The sequence below is a fragment of the Zosterops lateralis genome (genome assembly GCF_965231275.1).
Source record: "Zosterops lateralis genome assembly, chromosome: 4".
Lineage (NCBI taxonomy): Eukaryota > Metazoa > Chordata > Aves > Passeriformes > Zosteropidae > Zosterops > Zosterops lateralis.
Window position 1 is genome coordinate 35,522,314 of NC_139765.1, and position 14,154 is coordinate 35,536,467.

The 14,154-nt window shown below is 36.5% G+C and overlaps 1 protein-coding gene and 1 long non-coding RNA gene across 6 annotated transcripts in view; one reads left to right on the top strand and one right to left on the bottom strand.

Annotated features, from left to right (window-relative positions):
* Positions 1-14,154, bottom strand: part of SYT1 (synaptotagmin 1) — a 345,379-nt gene that overhangs the window by 310,447 nt on the left and 20,778 nt on the right. The window lies entirely within an intron of this gene.
* LOC310908958 lies at positions 6,817-7,235 on the top strand. Its single transcript, XR_014589986.1, has 2 exons — positions 6,817-7,153; positions 7,196-7,235. It is a non-coding gene; the product is annotated as an uncharacterized lncRNA (long non-coding RNA).

Genomic DNA, 14,154 nt, shown 5'->3' on the forward strand with positions numbered 1-14,154 from the left:
AGAGAGCACGAGCTCCATCCTGAGTTTGAGTTCCTATCTTAATCATTACAACTACTGCTTGGACAACCTTCCTTAAAAAACCTCCCCTCTCCCTTTTGTTCTCCATCACTTCTTTCATGACTGGAAACCTACCAGCCATTTATTGGCTACAAAGCCATTTATAACCTACAAACCCATTTCCCCATTTATTGGTAACTTGAGCCTCACGGCTTCCTGCACTGTACCACTGTCCTAATGTCTGCACAGTCTAAGAGTGAGTGGATCTAAAAGACACTAGCTGTACTAACATTATATAAATATTATATATCTTGGCTACAATTCCATTTTTCATGATATAACTGTTAAGGGACAAGTAATATATTTCTAAGATATCTCTATTCCTTCTCATTCTTTTCCATTCATTATCCTTTTAAAATACAACCTTCTCATCTTTTTCCTTTCAATATCCTTTTAAGTAGTCCTCTAAATTCCTTGAATTCTTTGCATTGTTACTAAACTTTCCCCAAAGTTTAAGAAACCGAAAAGTCAAACAGAAAACTCAATTCCTTAAACATCTTCTAGTTGGGGATGAGACCAAGAAACAAGATTTTTTTTTTCAGATATTCAATGCAACAGTCTGCAAAACACTACAAAAGGCATGTAGTATTTTGAATTACTTAAATAACAGCCCACAGATCCCTGCTTCTGTATGTTCTTTATGTAAGAAAAAAGAGCTCTCTACAGAAGCATACACAATCAGTATCTGTATTTTTCTGAGGTCCAACATACACAGCTTGGAAAAAACTCCATAGGCTGCACATTGTCCATCTCCAAAAAAGCAGAGCTGCAGGCACAACATGACCTGAACTGACAAAGTCTCTGTGGACTGGGCAGTATCACATGGAAAACTGTAAAGGGCATTGCCTTCTACCTTTTCTACTTAATTACAGGCATAGCAGGAAAGTCACCTGGCATTCCTGTTGAAAGAAGCTGTATTATTATACTGTAAATCTAACTACAGAAAATCCAATTTCTTCTTTCAATTATGGCTAAGACACAGGGAGCCACAGAGCCAGTTTCTATAACACAGAAGTAACCATTAACAACTTGAGTTGTCATCTAGCAAATGAAGTAAAGGACTAAGGTAACAGCTCTTGAGTTTGCAGGACTAGCTATGACAATATTCCCCCTTGTGGCCTTGGGTAAGTTACTTAACCTCTCCAGATGAGAGTCCCCATCTGTAAAAATGAGGATAATGATATTTACTTACCTCTCTCACAGGAGATGTGAGAATTAATTACAATAATTTCTGTAAAGGGTTTTGAACCTGAAGAGCACTACGTAAAGTGCTAAGGAAATAGTGTTTATATAAAAGACTGAGGGCAAGAGAAGATTCAACTTACACAGTAACACATTATTTGAGGAAAGAAACATAACTTGGTGTTTATGCCCAATTAAACTATGCATCTGAGATAATTTTCCTACTACAAAGTAAGTTTAGTTATAAAGCCACTATAACTGAATATCAAGACTGTTTCATAGCACTGACCATGTGTAGTCCCCTTCTATCTAAACTTAGTCAAGGGAAGTTGCTATAATTGCCCTACAATATTCCAAAATATGCCATGCATATAGGCTGTGATCAAATTTGTTAGGCATGTTGACATTTGCTTACCCCAAGCACTCTGTAGCCTGTTTTGGTCAAGAGCTGGATGTTGTTTATCTACTTGTTCTGACTTTCATGAATATCACTGTCTTCATAAGCCTCACTATGAAATTTTATTACTGTATTTTAATGTGACAACATTACCAAGTGAAAAAAAAAAAAACAAAGAAGAGCAGTTATTTTAGTTAGAGGTAAGTAAAATTATTCTCTGTATATAGTTTTTGGCAGGTCTACCAATATATCAAAAAAGATTAGCTTCCCCTCGCCCCAGGGCAGAGAAGGCAAATTTACTATAAAGGGGGAGAAACCACCTGCAGGAGACCAAAATGACTCCAACTAGAAGAGTAAATCAGAGGAGACAAGGTTTGGGGCTTGGCTTGATTTCTGGTTTGTTGTTTTTTTTTTTTTTTCCAGGTGGTTTTAGCTTTTTCTGGAAAAAACAATAAATGCACAAAAGCAAGAAACCTGCTGATACACATGCAGGACACTATTTTGGTGCTGACCATACAACATGGAAGACTGGACAATAATGAAGTAGCACAGACAGGTGGCTGACTGAAAGACATCCTTATATTCCTAGTTCATTTAAAACCTGGGCAAACCAATGTACTCTTGCATCTCTCACCAACTAGCCTAGGCCATGCTGACTGCCTCTTGGCATACATTTGAACACAAGCCAGGGTATGGAGTTCAATTACTTTTATTTACAACACAATTGTGTTTTCTTCTTTGCTTATGATTAAAAATTACTAATCAGACAGATGAGAACTGTTGATTAATGTTCTTCATAATTACAACCAACTCTGTAGATGGCATAATTGCTTTAAAATCTATTTCTTGATTAGTATAAATTCATGAATAAAAATTTTTTTGTCTAGTAAGAGAAAAAACCAAACGTGACCGCACATTGAAGCAGCTGAACAGCCATCTCAGCATCACTATACCTGCTCTGGCATCCTATTACAAACCAAAGCATTAGCATTCTGAACCCTACTGAAAAATAGTAACCAGAATTACCTCTAGTTCAATGTCTCTCTCACTGGATAATTCCAATATGATTTTCAGAGGGTATACTTCATCTTTAGAACAGTTATTTTGGGTTATTGATGTTGAAATTGGAACAACCGGAACTAATCTAGAATTCTGCATTGCTTCATCTTTTGTACTGTAAGTTTTAATTATTCTGCTACTTTATTATGCTTTCCAAATGAAAATTAGCCTTGGGCAGAAAGATTAGAAAAGATGTTTAGATCTTATAACACATTTTGGGTAGCATTGTGGAGAGTGCATATCAAGTGTTTTGTTGCAGAGTTTCCTTCCCTGACATAAAGAAGCTCTCTGGCACATTTGTTACTTCCCCAAGTTGATTGCTAACCATCCACAGATATTAATATCCTGCTGATCTCTGTGCTTTTGAAGTGTTTTCTTTAGGTTTTTTTTTTGCTTGTTTGTTTGCGGGTTTTATTTGTCTTGTTTTTTCCTTCTTCTTGTTTGCTTTTCTGGTTTGTTTAGTTTTTGGATTTGTTGGGTTTATTTCCCTTTAAACAAGTTGATTGCCATTTTCAAACACTGGCCTAGAAGTGAAAGCCAGATGAATCGATATTTTCAAAAGATCATTTTCATCAGTAACTTTCTTAAAAAATGCAATATTTCAAATAGAAAGTTGAAATTATAAGATGAATCCTAAAACATGTTAGTCATCCTAGGTAAAGTGAAAACTCTGAAGATGCTGACAAATAAAGTAACATATCATGTATTCTTTTTCATAAAAAATCAAGTACATACTTTTGATCACTTTACACATGGCATAAAGTAGTTCCTATTCTGATCACTTTAATTACTAAAGTGCAGCATAAAAGTTTTGCACCAAAACTCACACTTGTGCTTCCTAAAAGTTGATATAATACTTAAACTGTAACATACAAAATTATTTTAACTGACACAGTAAAAGAACTCAAGTTTAAGAAAAAGGCAAATTTATGCTGCCACAAAAACATTTCTTTACCTCAAATAAATCCATTTTGCTTTAAAAAATATGTAATTGCAAAGGTTTTTATTTATAATTCACTTTTTGTTAAATGAAAGTTTGAGTGATCATCAACATGACCTTCTCGATAAAGCATTTTCATTAAACAGATCATAAAGTTCCACCAGGTCTCTCTCTCCTGACCATTCACATTACAATCTCTGAGATTATCTGAGAGGAGACTGTGCCATGAGGTATCTTACTCTTTCCTTTCATAGGCAGAATATTCAAGGGGCTCCAAGCACAGCCCAGAACTGCTCTGACTCATATGACTTAAAGACTGAGTTAAATTCTAGCTCTGTCCTTTTGTTCTTCAAGGCTGCACTGAAAACCTGAAAGAATGAAGCTGCAGTCTTACAAGTATATATGGTACTGGTAACTAATTTGCAAATCATGTTTCATTTCAAACAGCAGCCACCCTATTCCAAGGATTTTCACCCTGAAGGGGGTAGCACTGCTGGAGAGAGCAGCCACACTGAGCCTGGTAACTGCTCTCTGAAGCAGGGTCACTCCACCACTTTCCTTCAGTTACAGCACTGGTTGCACAGTTTTTGGTACCTACTCTGAGGCTGCTCAGGCATTCACTCTTTGTATGGAAATGACTATGAAATTCTGTATGATTTTCTTCATTCAGAGAAGCTGGCTTTTGAGGAAAGCTGCTTCTCTTTTAGCCTTGAAGAATACAGACTCCACTTTAATTTGATCCAAATGTGAGCAATTTCACATTTATAAAAAGTCCCAAAAGTTTCCAGTGGTGATACAGACCTCAGCAGCTACAGTGCTGATTTTTTGTCATTCAAATCAAATACACACACACAGTCTTAAACAACAAGACTTAGCACCACACGCTATAGTCACCATGAGTAAGTGTCACCAACAGGCCAAGTGAGCAGAATCACTGCTCTATTAAAATTTTAACCACTACTCTGAGCTAAAATCCACTCTCTGAACCCAACTATCAGTGTGTATAAATTAACTTTCAGTCGACTTTAACATGTAGTAAGAGCTAATACCTGAAATCAGGTATAACATTACCTATTTCTTCAGTGCAACCTTGTAACCAAAGCTCCTAGGACTTCAAAGGCAGCAGAGACATCATTCTGCTTTTGCTTGATCTCCATCTTTATGACACAAGGCAAAAGTATGGATGGTGATTAGAAGTTTCTAATTAGTATTTCTTCCTACAATCTGTTTTGGCCAAGTGTCAGCAGAACAAAATGTTTAAACAAGCAGCATTAATAACATCATTATTAATGATGCTTTAACAAACCCATTTTACCAATGAACAAGATAGAAATGACATCATGAAAACTAAAAAAAGGAATTAGAGAATATAAAAAAATTAGGCTGTTTGAAAATCCCATGTATGCTTCCAAATTTTGAAGTGTAGTCTCTCAACCTGGTACTGCTGCAAACATGAATGAAAGAAAAAATAGACAGGGAAGGAGGGTTTAATTTTAATAATTTCTGCATACTAATAAATTCTTTAAAACATATCATAAATTTTAAAACATTATTGAAATTTTTTTCTACAAAAAAATCACTAAGTACAAAGTGCAAGTTCCTGGAATAGCATCCATGCAGTACTTGGACACCAAGTCTTCTGCTGGCACTACATATTTCCCTCTCAAGGTGAAGATGAATTGGCCTCCTGTAGAGGCACTAGCCAGCAGATCACTTGGTATGATGAGGAGGTGTCTGTCCTGACCCACAAGTCACCATCATTTCATCACCAGGTGAAAAACTGAGTTCTTGCACAAGCACAACCCAGCGTCAGCTTGATTTAAAGTGCCTGTTGCCTCCCGTGTCTAAAGGGGAAAAACTTCAATAATGTCAACACCTTTGTTTACCAAAATATGAAATAAAGAAGAATCCTAGTCTTAAATTGATCACTGCCACCAGTTCTCACCAGTTTTCTGAGATTCGCTGTCCAAACAGTGCAAGATAAACATTCAGTGCTTTCTATTAAGAATCACACTCAAGGCAGGCACTCAGTCAAACCTTCTATGAGATAAAAGGCACTATAATATAGCAGTAAAACACCACAAGCTATACAGACAAAGCAAAGACACAATCGGTTTTCAATTCTCTCCCATGCCTTGGCCTATGTGACATCACATAGTAGCTTTATAGCTTTGCAAAGACCAATTAACTTCTTTTTACCCCTCCAGGTTTTTACATTTTCCCCATGATGTGGAAGAAACATTCAGCATCAAAATGCTTATGGGTGGGGGCTGAACACACAAAAGAAAAAAACTGACCCGAAAAATAACACCACACATGCTCAAGGCACGTTCCCACTCTTCTCCCCTTTCAAACTCTAAACATCAAGCAGTACCTACAGCTTCAGTAGAATAGGAAAACAAGCAATGTAAAAATGGCTCTTCCTCAAAAGGTGCTCCTATTCCTATTTTCCTGTTATGTGATTTAGAAACATGATTTAGATTTTATTTAACATAGTTCTTTCACTGCCAGGCATCCAGTAGTTCTGTCACAGCTTTTGACAGGCAACATTATCAAAGTTTATTCTAGGCAACACAAGGTGTTTGCCTAAATGAAAATAGCAGTTTAGTTTAATAAATTACTGTGAGATCATTTTTTAAGTCAGAGTTTTTCTTTGGATCTGTCAGGCTTTAAAAGTTTCAAGAAGACCTAAAAAACAATAACCAAAATCATAAATAAATCACTGAAGAAAAACTGCAATAGTTTAAAAATTTTATTGAATAGTTAAGCATCTCACTTTAATTTTAATATTAATGATAGTGAAAGGAGAAGTTCAACAGTTAAACTTTGGTTTCAGATGAACAGCTGCTGAAGATGGGAACCCCATTCCCAGTTTCAGCAGACAGGAGTTACTCAACACTAGCAAAGCTGTCTGCAGTGCTAGTAAAGATGAAACAAGCACATATTCTAAGATTAGCCATCTGTTAAACCATGGATAATAACACTTGCTTGCTCTGATCAGTATTTGCAAGGTTTATGTCACTGTATTTGTTAAATCCTTTTAACACTCAGATAAGTCTAAGTGGAAAAAATTTTGAAATACGAAGTCTGTTCACAGCCCTGCAAGGAATTCATCAGATGACTTTCAAAAACCCAGTTGAACAAGAACTAAATAAGCAGCAATAGATCTTGAGTTTCTCACTCAAGCACAAAACCACATTTACCAGTGGTTCTGACCCTCACAGGAGCTGGCATGGATGGAGAGAAGAGAGATCACACATTGAAGTTGGGATGTGAAGACTACAGTGTTTAGCAGGTTCTCAGATGTCATACAAAGCTTACAAATAAAACTCTAAGTGCAACACATTATTATAAAGAATGCCCAGTTATTTTGAGATATCATTATGAGATCTATAAATTACAGTTTTCCCCAGGTGAAGCAAAAGCAGGTATGTTGATCCAGTTTAGTAGTATCCAGGCAATGACTTCTAGAGTCATCACAATAAAGAAAATTTCTGTATTTCCCCTGTCCAAAGGAGGTAAAAAAAAAAGAAAAAAAAAAAAAAAGAAAAAAAAAAAAGAAAAAAAAAAAAGCAGCAATCTTACTGAGTAATTTAGAATTACTCATTCCCCTGTAACCTTACTCAGGTCCATCTTCTGTGCCCTCTGCTTCTAAATTACCTTGTTCCTTCTCTGTAACAGCAAGTCCCAAAAAGATGGGGTCAATCACTAACACAATTTGGAAATGCAACTTTTCCAACATCCTGAGTAATAAAACAAAGATCTAAACACAGAGGGCAGAGTGCAAAGGAGGTCTTGATCCCGCTGGTAAGGGGCACATGCAATATGAATGCAATGATGAGAAAGTGTTAACTGCTAAACTTTAAGGCTCTGATGCCAAAGTCCTCTAGAAATCCAACTTCTATTGATCTTAAGCCTGTCCAGTAGCAATTATTCATGAGCAAGTCCAAGTAAAACAGAGACACAGTAGAGGTTCTGCTAAGAAGGTCACTAAATGTTGTCAATATGCCTAGCAGAACAAACATTTAATATTTGCAGGACAAGGTAAAAATAAATGAGTGTCCTATACAAGGCTTTTTTTCTCAGAACAAAGTGTAGACACTGAAAATCTGGTGATAAAAAGCTGTTTATCCATCCCATTTCCTCTGTTGTGCATTGGACCAAAGCCAAGAGTCCCAGTTCTCAGCTAACTACTGAAGCAAACGAGTGACCAGCAGACAGAAGTGATTTTGGCCTTTTATGCTCTGCGAGCACACTCATTATCAGTCACCTGAAATCAGGAACTTCATGAAGTGACATTTGTGAATGTACAGGCAGGATCTTCCTCTTTTCCTCCCTCTTACTGATTACGCAGTTTGGTTTACAAGAAACTGTATCAAGGCCTAACACATGGAGCTTCCTTAGCTCCAGAAATTAGCACTCTGCACCATCAATGGCTCAGCTGCATTGTGCCCTACACTAACACCTGGATCAGTAATGGCCAGGATACGCTACAGAAGAGAATATTAGATCATCTCTACTTCTACACATGAATGTACTGATGTAATAGTCTATTATGTACAGCACTGGGAAGAATTATTAAATGTGCCCCTCTCCCCCCACCCCCCTCCAAAAAAAAGCCCAAAAAACCAAAAAATACAACCACCACCAAAAGAACAGTCAAGATTCCTTACAGATGCAGTAATGCAGGGGAAGATATTTGGGGATGCCAAACTGGGAAAGCATAATATCTCAAATGTAAGTGCAAAGTACTTCCTTCAAGACAAGTAACAAATCAACCCATTTGACAGGCAGGATTTAGGAATGAAAGAATAAGCACATTCTGTTTGTTCTAGGAGAAATAGTTCCATGTAGATTGGCAACAAGAAGAAACAATCTTCTCCCTTTCCTCCCCCAATCACCTAACACAGATAATCAATTCCAACTGCTATTAGTCCCTCAACTCATCTAGGAAGTTACTACTCACTATACAGCTCCCTAGAAGCATCTAAATGAAGGCTCCCAGCCTCTTGCTCCTCTCGGTGCTCTCGTCCAGGCAGTCATGCTGCTTTCTTTGCACTGGCACTCATGCTTAAATGACTAGGTTATGAGCAACTCCAATGATCTGAGCCAGCCAAAATAATTACTATTGTTCTTCTCCTAGATCCACTCTCTGTTGGCTCAGTTCCTTGAAGTGACTTACCATCTGCTCATACAAGAGCAAGAAATGGTGTAAGTGGGGGCAGAACCACAAAGTCAGGGGAGAAAGGGAGGGGAGGGAAGGTTTGACAGCAGCCCAAGCTGAGGTACTGTAGGTTGGCACTGGCTCTACTCTGGTGGAAGACATGTCCTTCTAGACACATTCATAGAAAAACCCCAGTATGCTATTTAGTTCATTACCTTTACAGAGACAAATTCTGCCACTGTTCAAATACATACCAACCCTAGTATGGCTGGAGGAAGTCAGTTCAAAAAAGTACATTTCATTAATGTGATGTGAAATCTATTAACAATCAAACCACATGACATCTACCTGCTAGAATTATCTACACCTGATTAAATTCACACCAGTGAAAGACCACTCATTATAAGTCTCTGGATTTCCAGGGGATAGGAAAATGAATTCCTATGGATTTCTACTATTGGGTAAAGTACTTTCAATGACACCAAGTTAGAATTAAGCTATAAAATCTACTTTAAAATACAGGTCTGATTTTTTAGATATAGCTAGTTATTCTGAATAGTCGCCCATAAAACTAAAGCATTCTTCTGTATTGCAAGTTCTTTTTGATTTGTTTAGAAAACTGGAATTATCTAGTACTAATATTTTAAACTTCTGTACAATAAGGTAAGAATCATCTATACAACAGCAATTCATGTTGCTCAGTTTTCAGCAGACTGACAAAAAAAATTTCCTTCTAAACTGCTGTTCTCACCTTCACTGTTGTCTTGTTTGCTCTCACCTTTCTTGAGCAAAGAGTTAACTCAGTCTCTAATTGTGAGCTTTCTTTAGCTAAAGAAAGATAAAGCAGGATTTAAAGACCATTTTCATCTAGCTTCACTATACACTAAAAGGTCACTTGCTTGTTCAACTAATTCTCACTGTAAGTCTGATGGCTGTTTTAAAGACACTGATTTTCAGACTGCTTTTATTTATAGAACACAGAAAATAAGCACAGATTTTTAAAGCAAATCCCAGGAAATGCCCTATAAATTTCAAATTTACTATGTTCTTCAATTAATGGTAGTAGTTCTGGCTACTTAAAAATATATCAAGACATTTTAATTTTACAAAATTAGACTTTTCTAATCAACATATAGAGGTGGGTCACTCATATGATAAAGGAACCAAATATATAAATAATAAAGTACCCAAATAAGGGAACCAAAAATAAACAGCTACATTTGACATGAATATAATTTTTTTTTAGATCAGTATTTCTTTTATTACCATTAGAGAAAGAAAAGAGCCACTTGTAGTATTTCTTAATATTTTCAGAACTGGATAATAGCTTCAAATTGTAAGCTGTGTATATTGCCTCTTTGAATTAGCAAATTAACATTTTCTCAGCATAAAAAATAGGCACAATAAAATCTGAGAGTTTAGAGTTACATTACTCTTTAGGAAGCTCTGCTTACTTTGTATTATTAATATGGGTGTACTCTTGAAGCTTGTTTCTGGGGAAATTTATTATTGAAAGAATTAAATTCTTTCTTCTTTCAGCTGCATTCTAAGTATTTTGATATTAATAAATCTATTTTCTCAATTTATATAAATTACCTGTTCATTTTTTATTGTCAAGAGTTATAAAAAAGAAACAATATGAAGTCTGCATCAATGCAGGAACCTCTGGCTTATGCAGTTTCTCATGTTCTAGAAAAGAGTCAGATTCCAATGTCTCACTTCAATTACATACATTTTTGTGAGTTAATAATAGATAAATATACATGGATATCAAATTCTTATATAATACTATTATGGCTACACAGAGACTCCAGATTCAAAACAGTATGTAAATGTGTCTAGTCAATACTTCTGACCTATTTTGTTGAGCGTATTTTTTACATATATAATTGGGTCATGTTCCACTAATATCATGCTTTCCTCTTCAACTCATTTTTATTCATTTATTTTATCACATTTGAACAGCTTCTGCTAATCCTATTCTCTGTCAAATTTGGATTTAGAGCTGTGCAGAACTTAACATCATTTTAGCTGACAGATAGGATTTCTGGCAACCCTAAAGATGTGGGTGGAAAAGGCTGCAGAGTGAAATGTTTTTCTTCACGCGCATCTATTAGTTACAGTCCCAGGCTGCATTAAGAGACCTGCAAACAAAGCTTCAGATTCAAAAAGTGTTTTAATAAAATGCTTCAGTCCTCATTACGATTAATATTTGTAATCCAACTATTAAATAATTCAAAAAGAGCCCTCACTTTCAGTCTGCTAGGTGGGTCAGCACACATGGAAGCAATGGCTGTTTACGTAAGAAAGATGAGACTATTGAAGAGATGTGCTAGGATTTATAAATCATTTTCCTGGCAACTCTAACTGCTGTTTTGCAGGTATCTCCCTTCTATGTGTCCTTCTTTAAGGAAACCCCTTCCTACATTTCTCTCTGTAAGTCTTTCCATAATATTTTGAAAACAAAAATTATTAAGTAGTAGGAAAACTGTCTCCTCAAAGCAAAGACACAATGAGGTCAGGAAGAGTCGTACTTCCATGGGAATACATCCAGTTGAATGTTTCCTGCATACTCTACAGTTGTGCATGTAATCTGTGTATATCTATCACAACCCTCTTGGCCCCTACTCCCTCTTTCCAGACACCTCATATGCTCCCCCAACTTAGGTAAAAATAGTGCTATGGTTGCTAAGACAAGCACTCTGAAGTTAAGAGAAGCCAGAAGTAAGATTTCTGGTACAAAGTTAACTTGACCCCCTAGTGCAACACAGTCTTTAAAGCTCCACTATTTTTCTCCACAGGATCTTGCATCATTTAGCGCACAGAATGCTCTGGGGATTAATTTAGGTTATGTAGTGAAGAAGACTGTCAGTAGAATTCCAGCTTCATTTACTGCAGTAACAGCAAAGTGTGTAGTAAATGAAGCAGAGGAGTGGCTTAATCCCTTCCTTTCCACCAATTGCTCCCAGATCATTCTTCCTTCATATTTCCCTGATTCACATTTGCTCTCTCCAAGTTGTAACACCTTTGACTAGGCATTTCACCTCTTCCCTACAATTTCTCATCCCCAATAACAGCATCTGTCTCCATGTTGGTACCATCACCTGAAGAAGAACAACAAGGACAGGCTCCCTCTACACACTGTCTGGGCAGCTCCAGGGAGGAGAGAGGGGATGTGCAGCTTCCATACCCAGGGCTCTCTGCTGTGCCAAGTTGCCACCAGATCCTGAGATAATCAATATACAAAAAGTAAGAGAGAGTGGCTATAACCTATTTTGGTGGCTGCTACCTATTTTGATAGCTCCCACACTCTGGGCATGGTTTGTTGCTTTGCCATTGAATTCATGGAGCAAAGTAAGCAAACTCAGTCTTCCTGGACACATTTTTTAGAAATACTTTCAAATTATTACTAACATTATACTAATTAATGAGTTATTCATATTAAATAACTTTCCTACTAAAATAACTACTTCAACTTTCATTCATTAACAATGCAGAGCAAAAACTTCCAGATCTAAAATATTGAGTAGCTAGAGCCTTATCTCTGTTTTATACACAGCCCCACCAGAACAGCTGGATATCACCTACACTTTAAAAAGCAATTACTTTATAAGTCAGTATAAAATTTCTAGGAGTTGCTATTCAATTAGAATCTATCACATCAAGAAAACAAATCACGTAGCACCCTTTTTTACGTGCCCAGATGCAACACTTTTTGCAGTTTGCCAAAGTGTAGGTGGCAGTGACAAAAACATGAAGTCATTACTGAGCATTAGAATCACAAACAGATTTATATGCAGTTGTGGTAGCTAACACCATACCCAGTGACACCTATTAATTGAACCTGCTCCAGCTGAAACTCTCAAGTGACGTATTTCATACAGCCCCGAGTTGTATGCTGCTGGAGTAACGGGCAGAAAGAGCAGCTGGCTAGTTGGAAAACTCAATTTGGTTTTATTCCTTGCACTTATATTTTGGGTTAGTAAACGTGTGAACTATAACTCTAATCCTGCACTTACAATTGATACTACTCTATATATGTTTCACATTCTAACTACAGCACAGCAATTGAATATTTATTTGCGGGTTTTTTCCCAGGAAAGACTTAAAGCTTCATGAATCATGACTATGTACATGACTTTTCATTATGTAATTGAGTTTCTAGTTCTCAAATAAAAAAACCCACATAAACATTAAAAGTAATCTGTAAAATAAAAATTTTTGCCAGTTTCATATTTTAGGTCTAATTTACATTTCCTGAATATCATAATAAATATTCTTAAAATAGCTAAGGCTTAATGAAAAAAATCAAACTGGACTTTCTCCACGATGCTCAACATGTGATCCTACACACCAACTTCTAGGAACAATGAGGAATACATTAATAATGACCAATAAATAAATAACTAAAATTTAAAAACCCAATGTCATGAATGTAGGCATATTTCTACAATTGTTATACAAGAATACATTTTTTTTTAATTGTTTAAACTATCCATCTAAGTCCCAGAAAAACTACAAATGCTGTTTGGATAAATCAGTTTAAGCTGTTCTTCCCAAAGAAAAAAACAGAAAATGTAACATTTCAAATCACCTTACAAATCTGTCAGACCACAAAACTCAAAATTCAAGGCTTTATCAGGTTTTTTAAAATTCATATAGGTATTCATGCTGAAAAAACACCCAGCTTCAGTACTGACTTCATCACTTCACCTACACTTCTGCATAGTAAGTCTTACAGCATTACAGCTTTTACTCCCCTGCTGAGTGGTACCCTCAGGCAAAGATGTGCTCCTGGTTGCCACATCATGTGCAGACTTCCTCACTCACCATGCACATGACACATCCACTGTATCCTGTTCTCCAGACCTGAATGTTCCCACAGCTGTGAGAAGCACCAGTGCTGGTTCTACTGCCACTGCAGAATTCCTACACTCTAAACTTGTGCTCCTCATGTTTGTGGGTCCTTTATCTGTTTATGTACAATACTGATTTTTACTCAGCTCAAAAACTACAACATCCTTTCAACCAATGCCATAAACTAACAGTATATTTATTTAACAACTTCATTCCTCCCTCTTGCAGTGTTTCAGGTTTGCCGTCAATGATCTTTTTGAGTTCGCCTTTCTACTACAGCATTTGAATAACGTTTTTTGTTACCATGAAGGAACAAACAGAATACAAGGTAGGAAACTACATTTGCCTTGTTAGACAATGTTATAGAAGGACCATTATCTTATATGCATTACTTCACTTCATCTCAAATAATTCTCAGAGCGATTGACTTGTATGACTCGCTTAAGCAGTTCACAAAACCAAATGAAAATGCTATTATTTGATCGAATACACACCGCT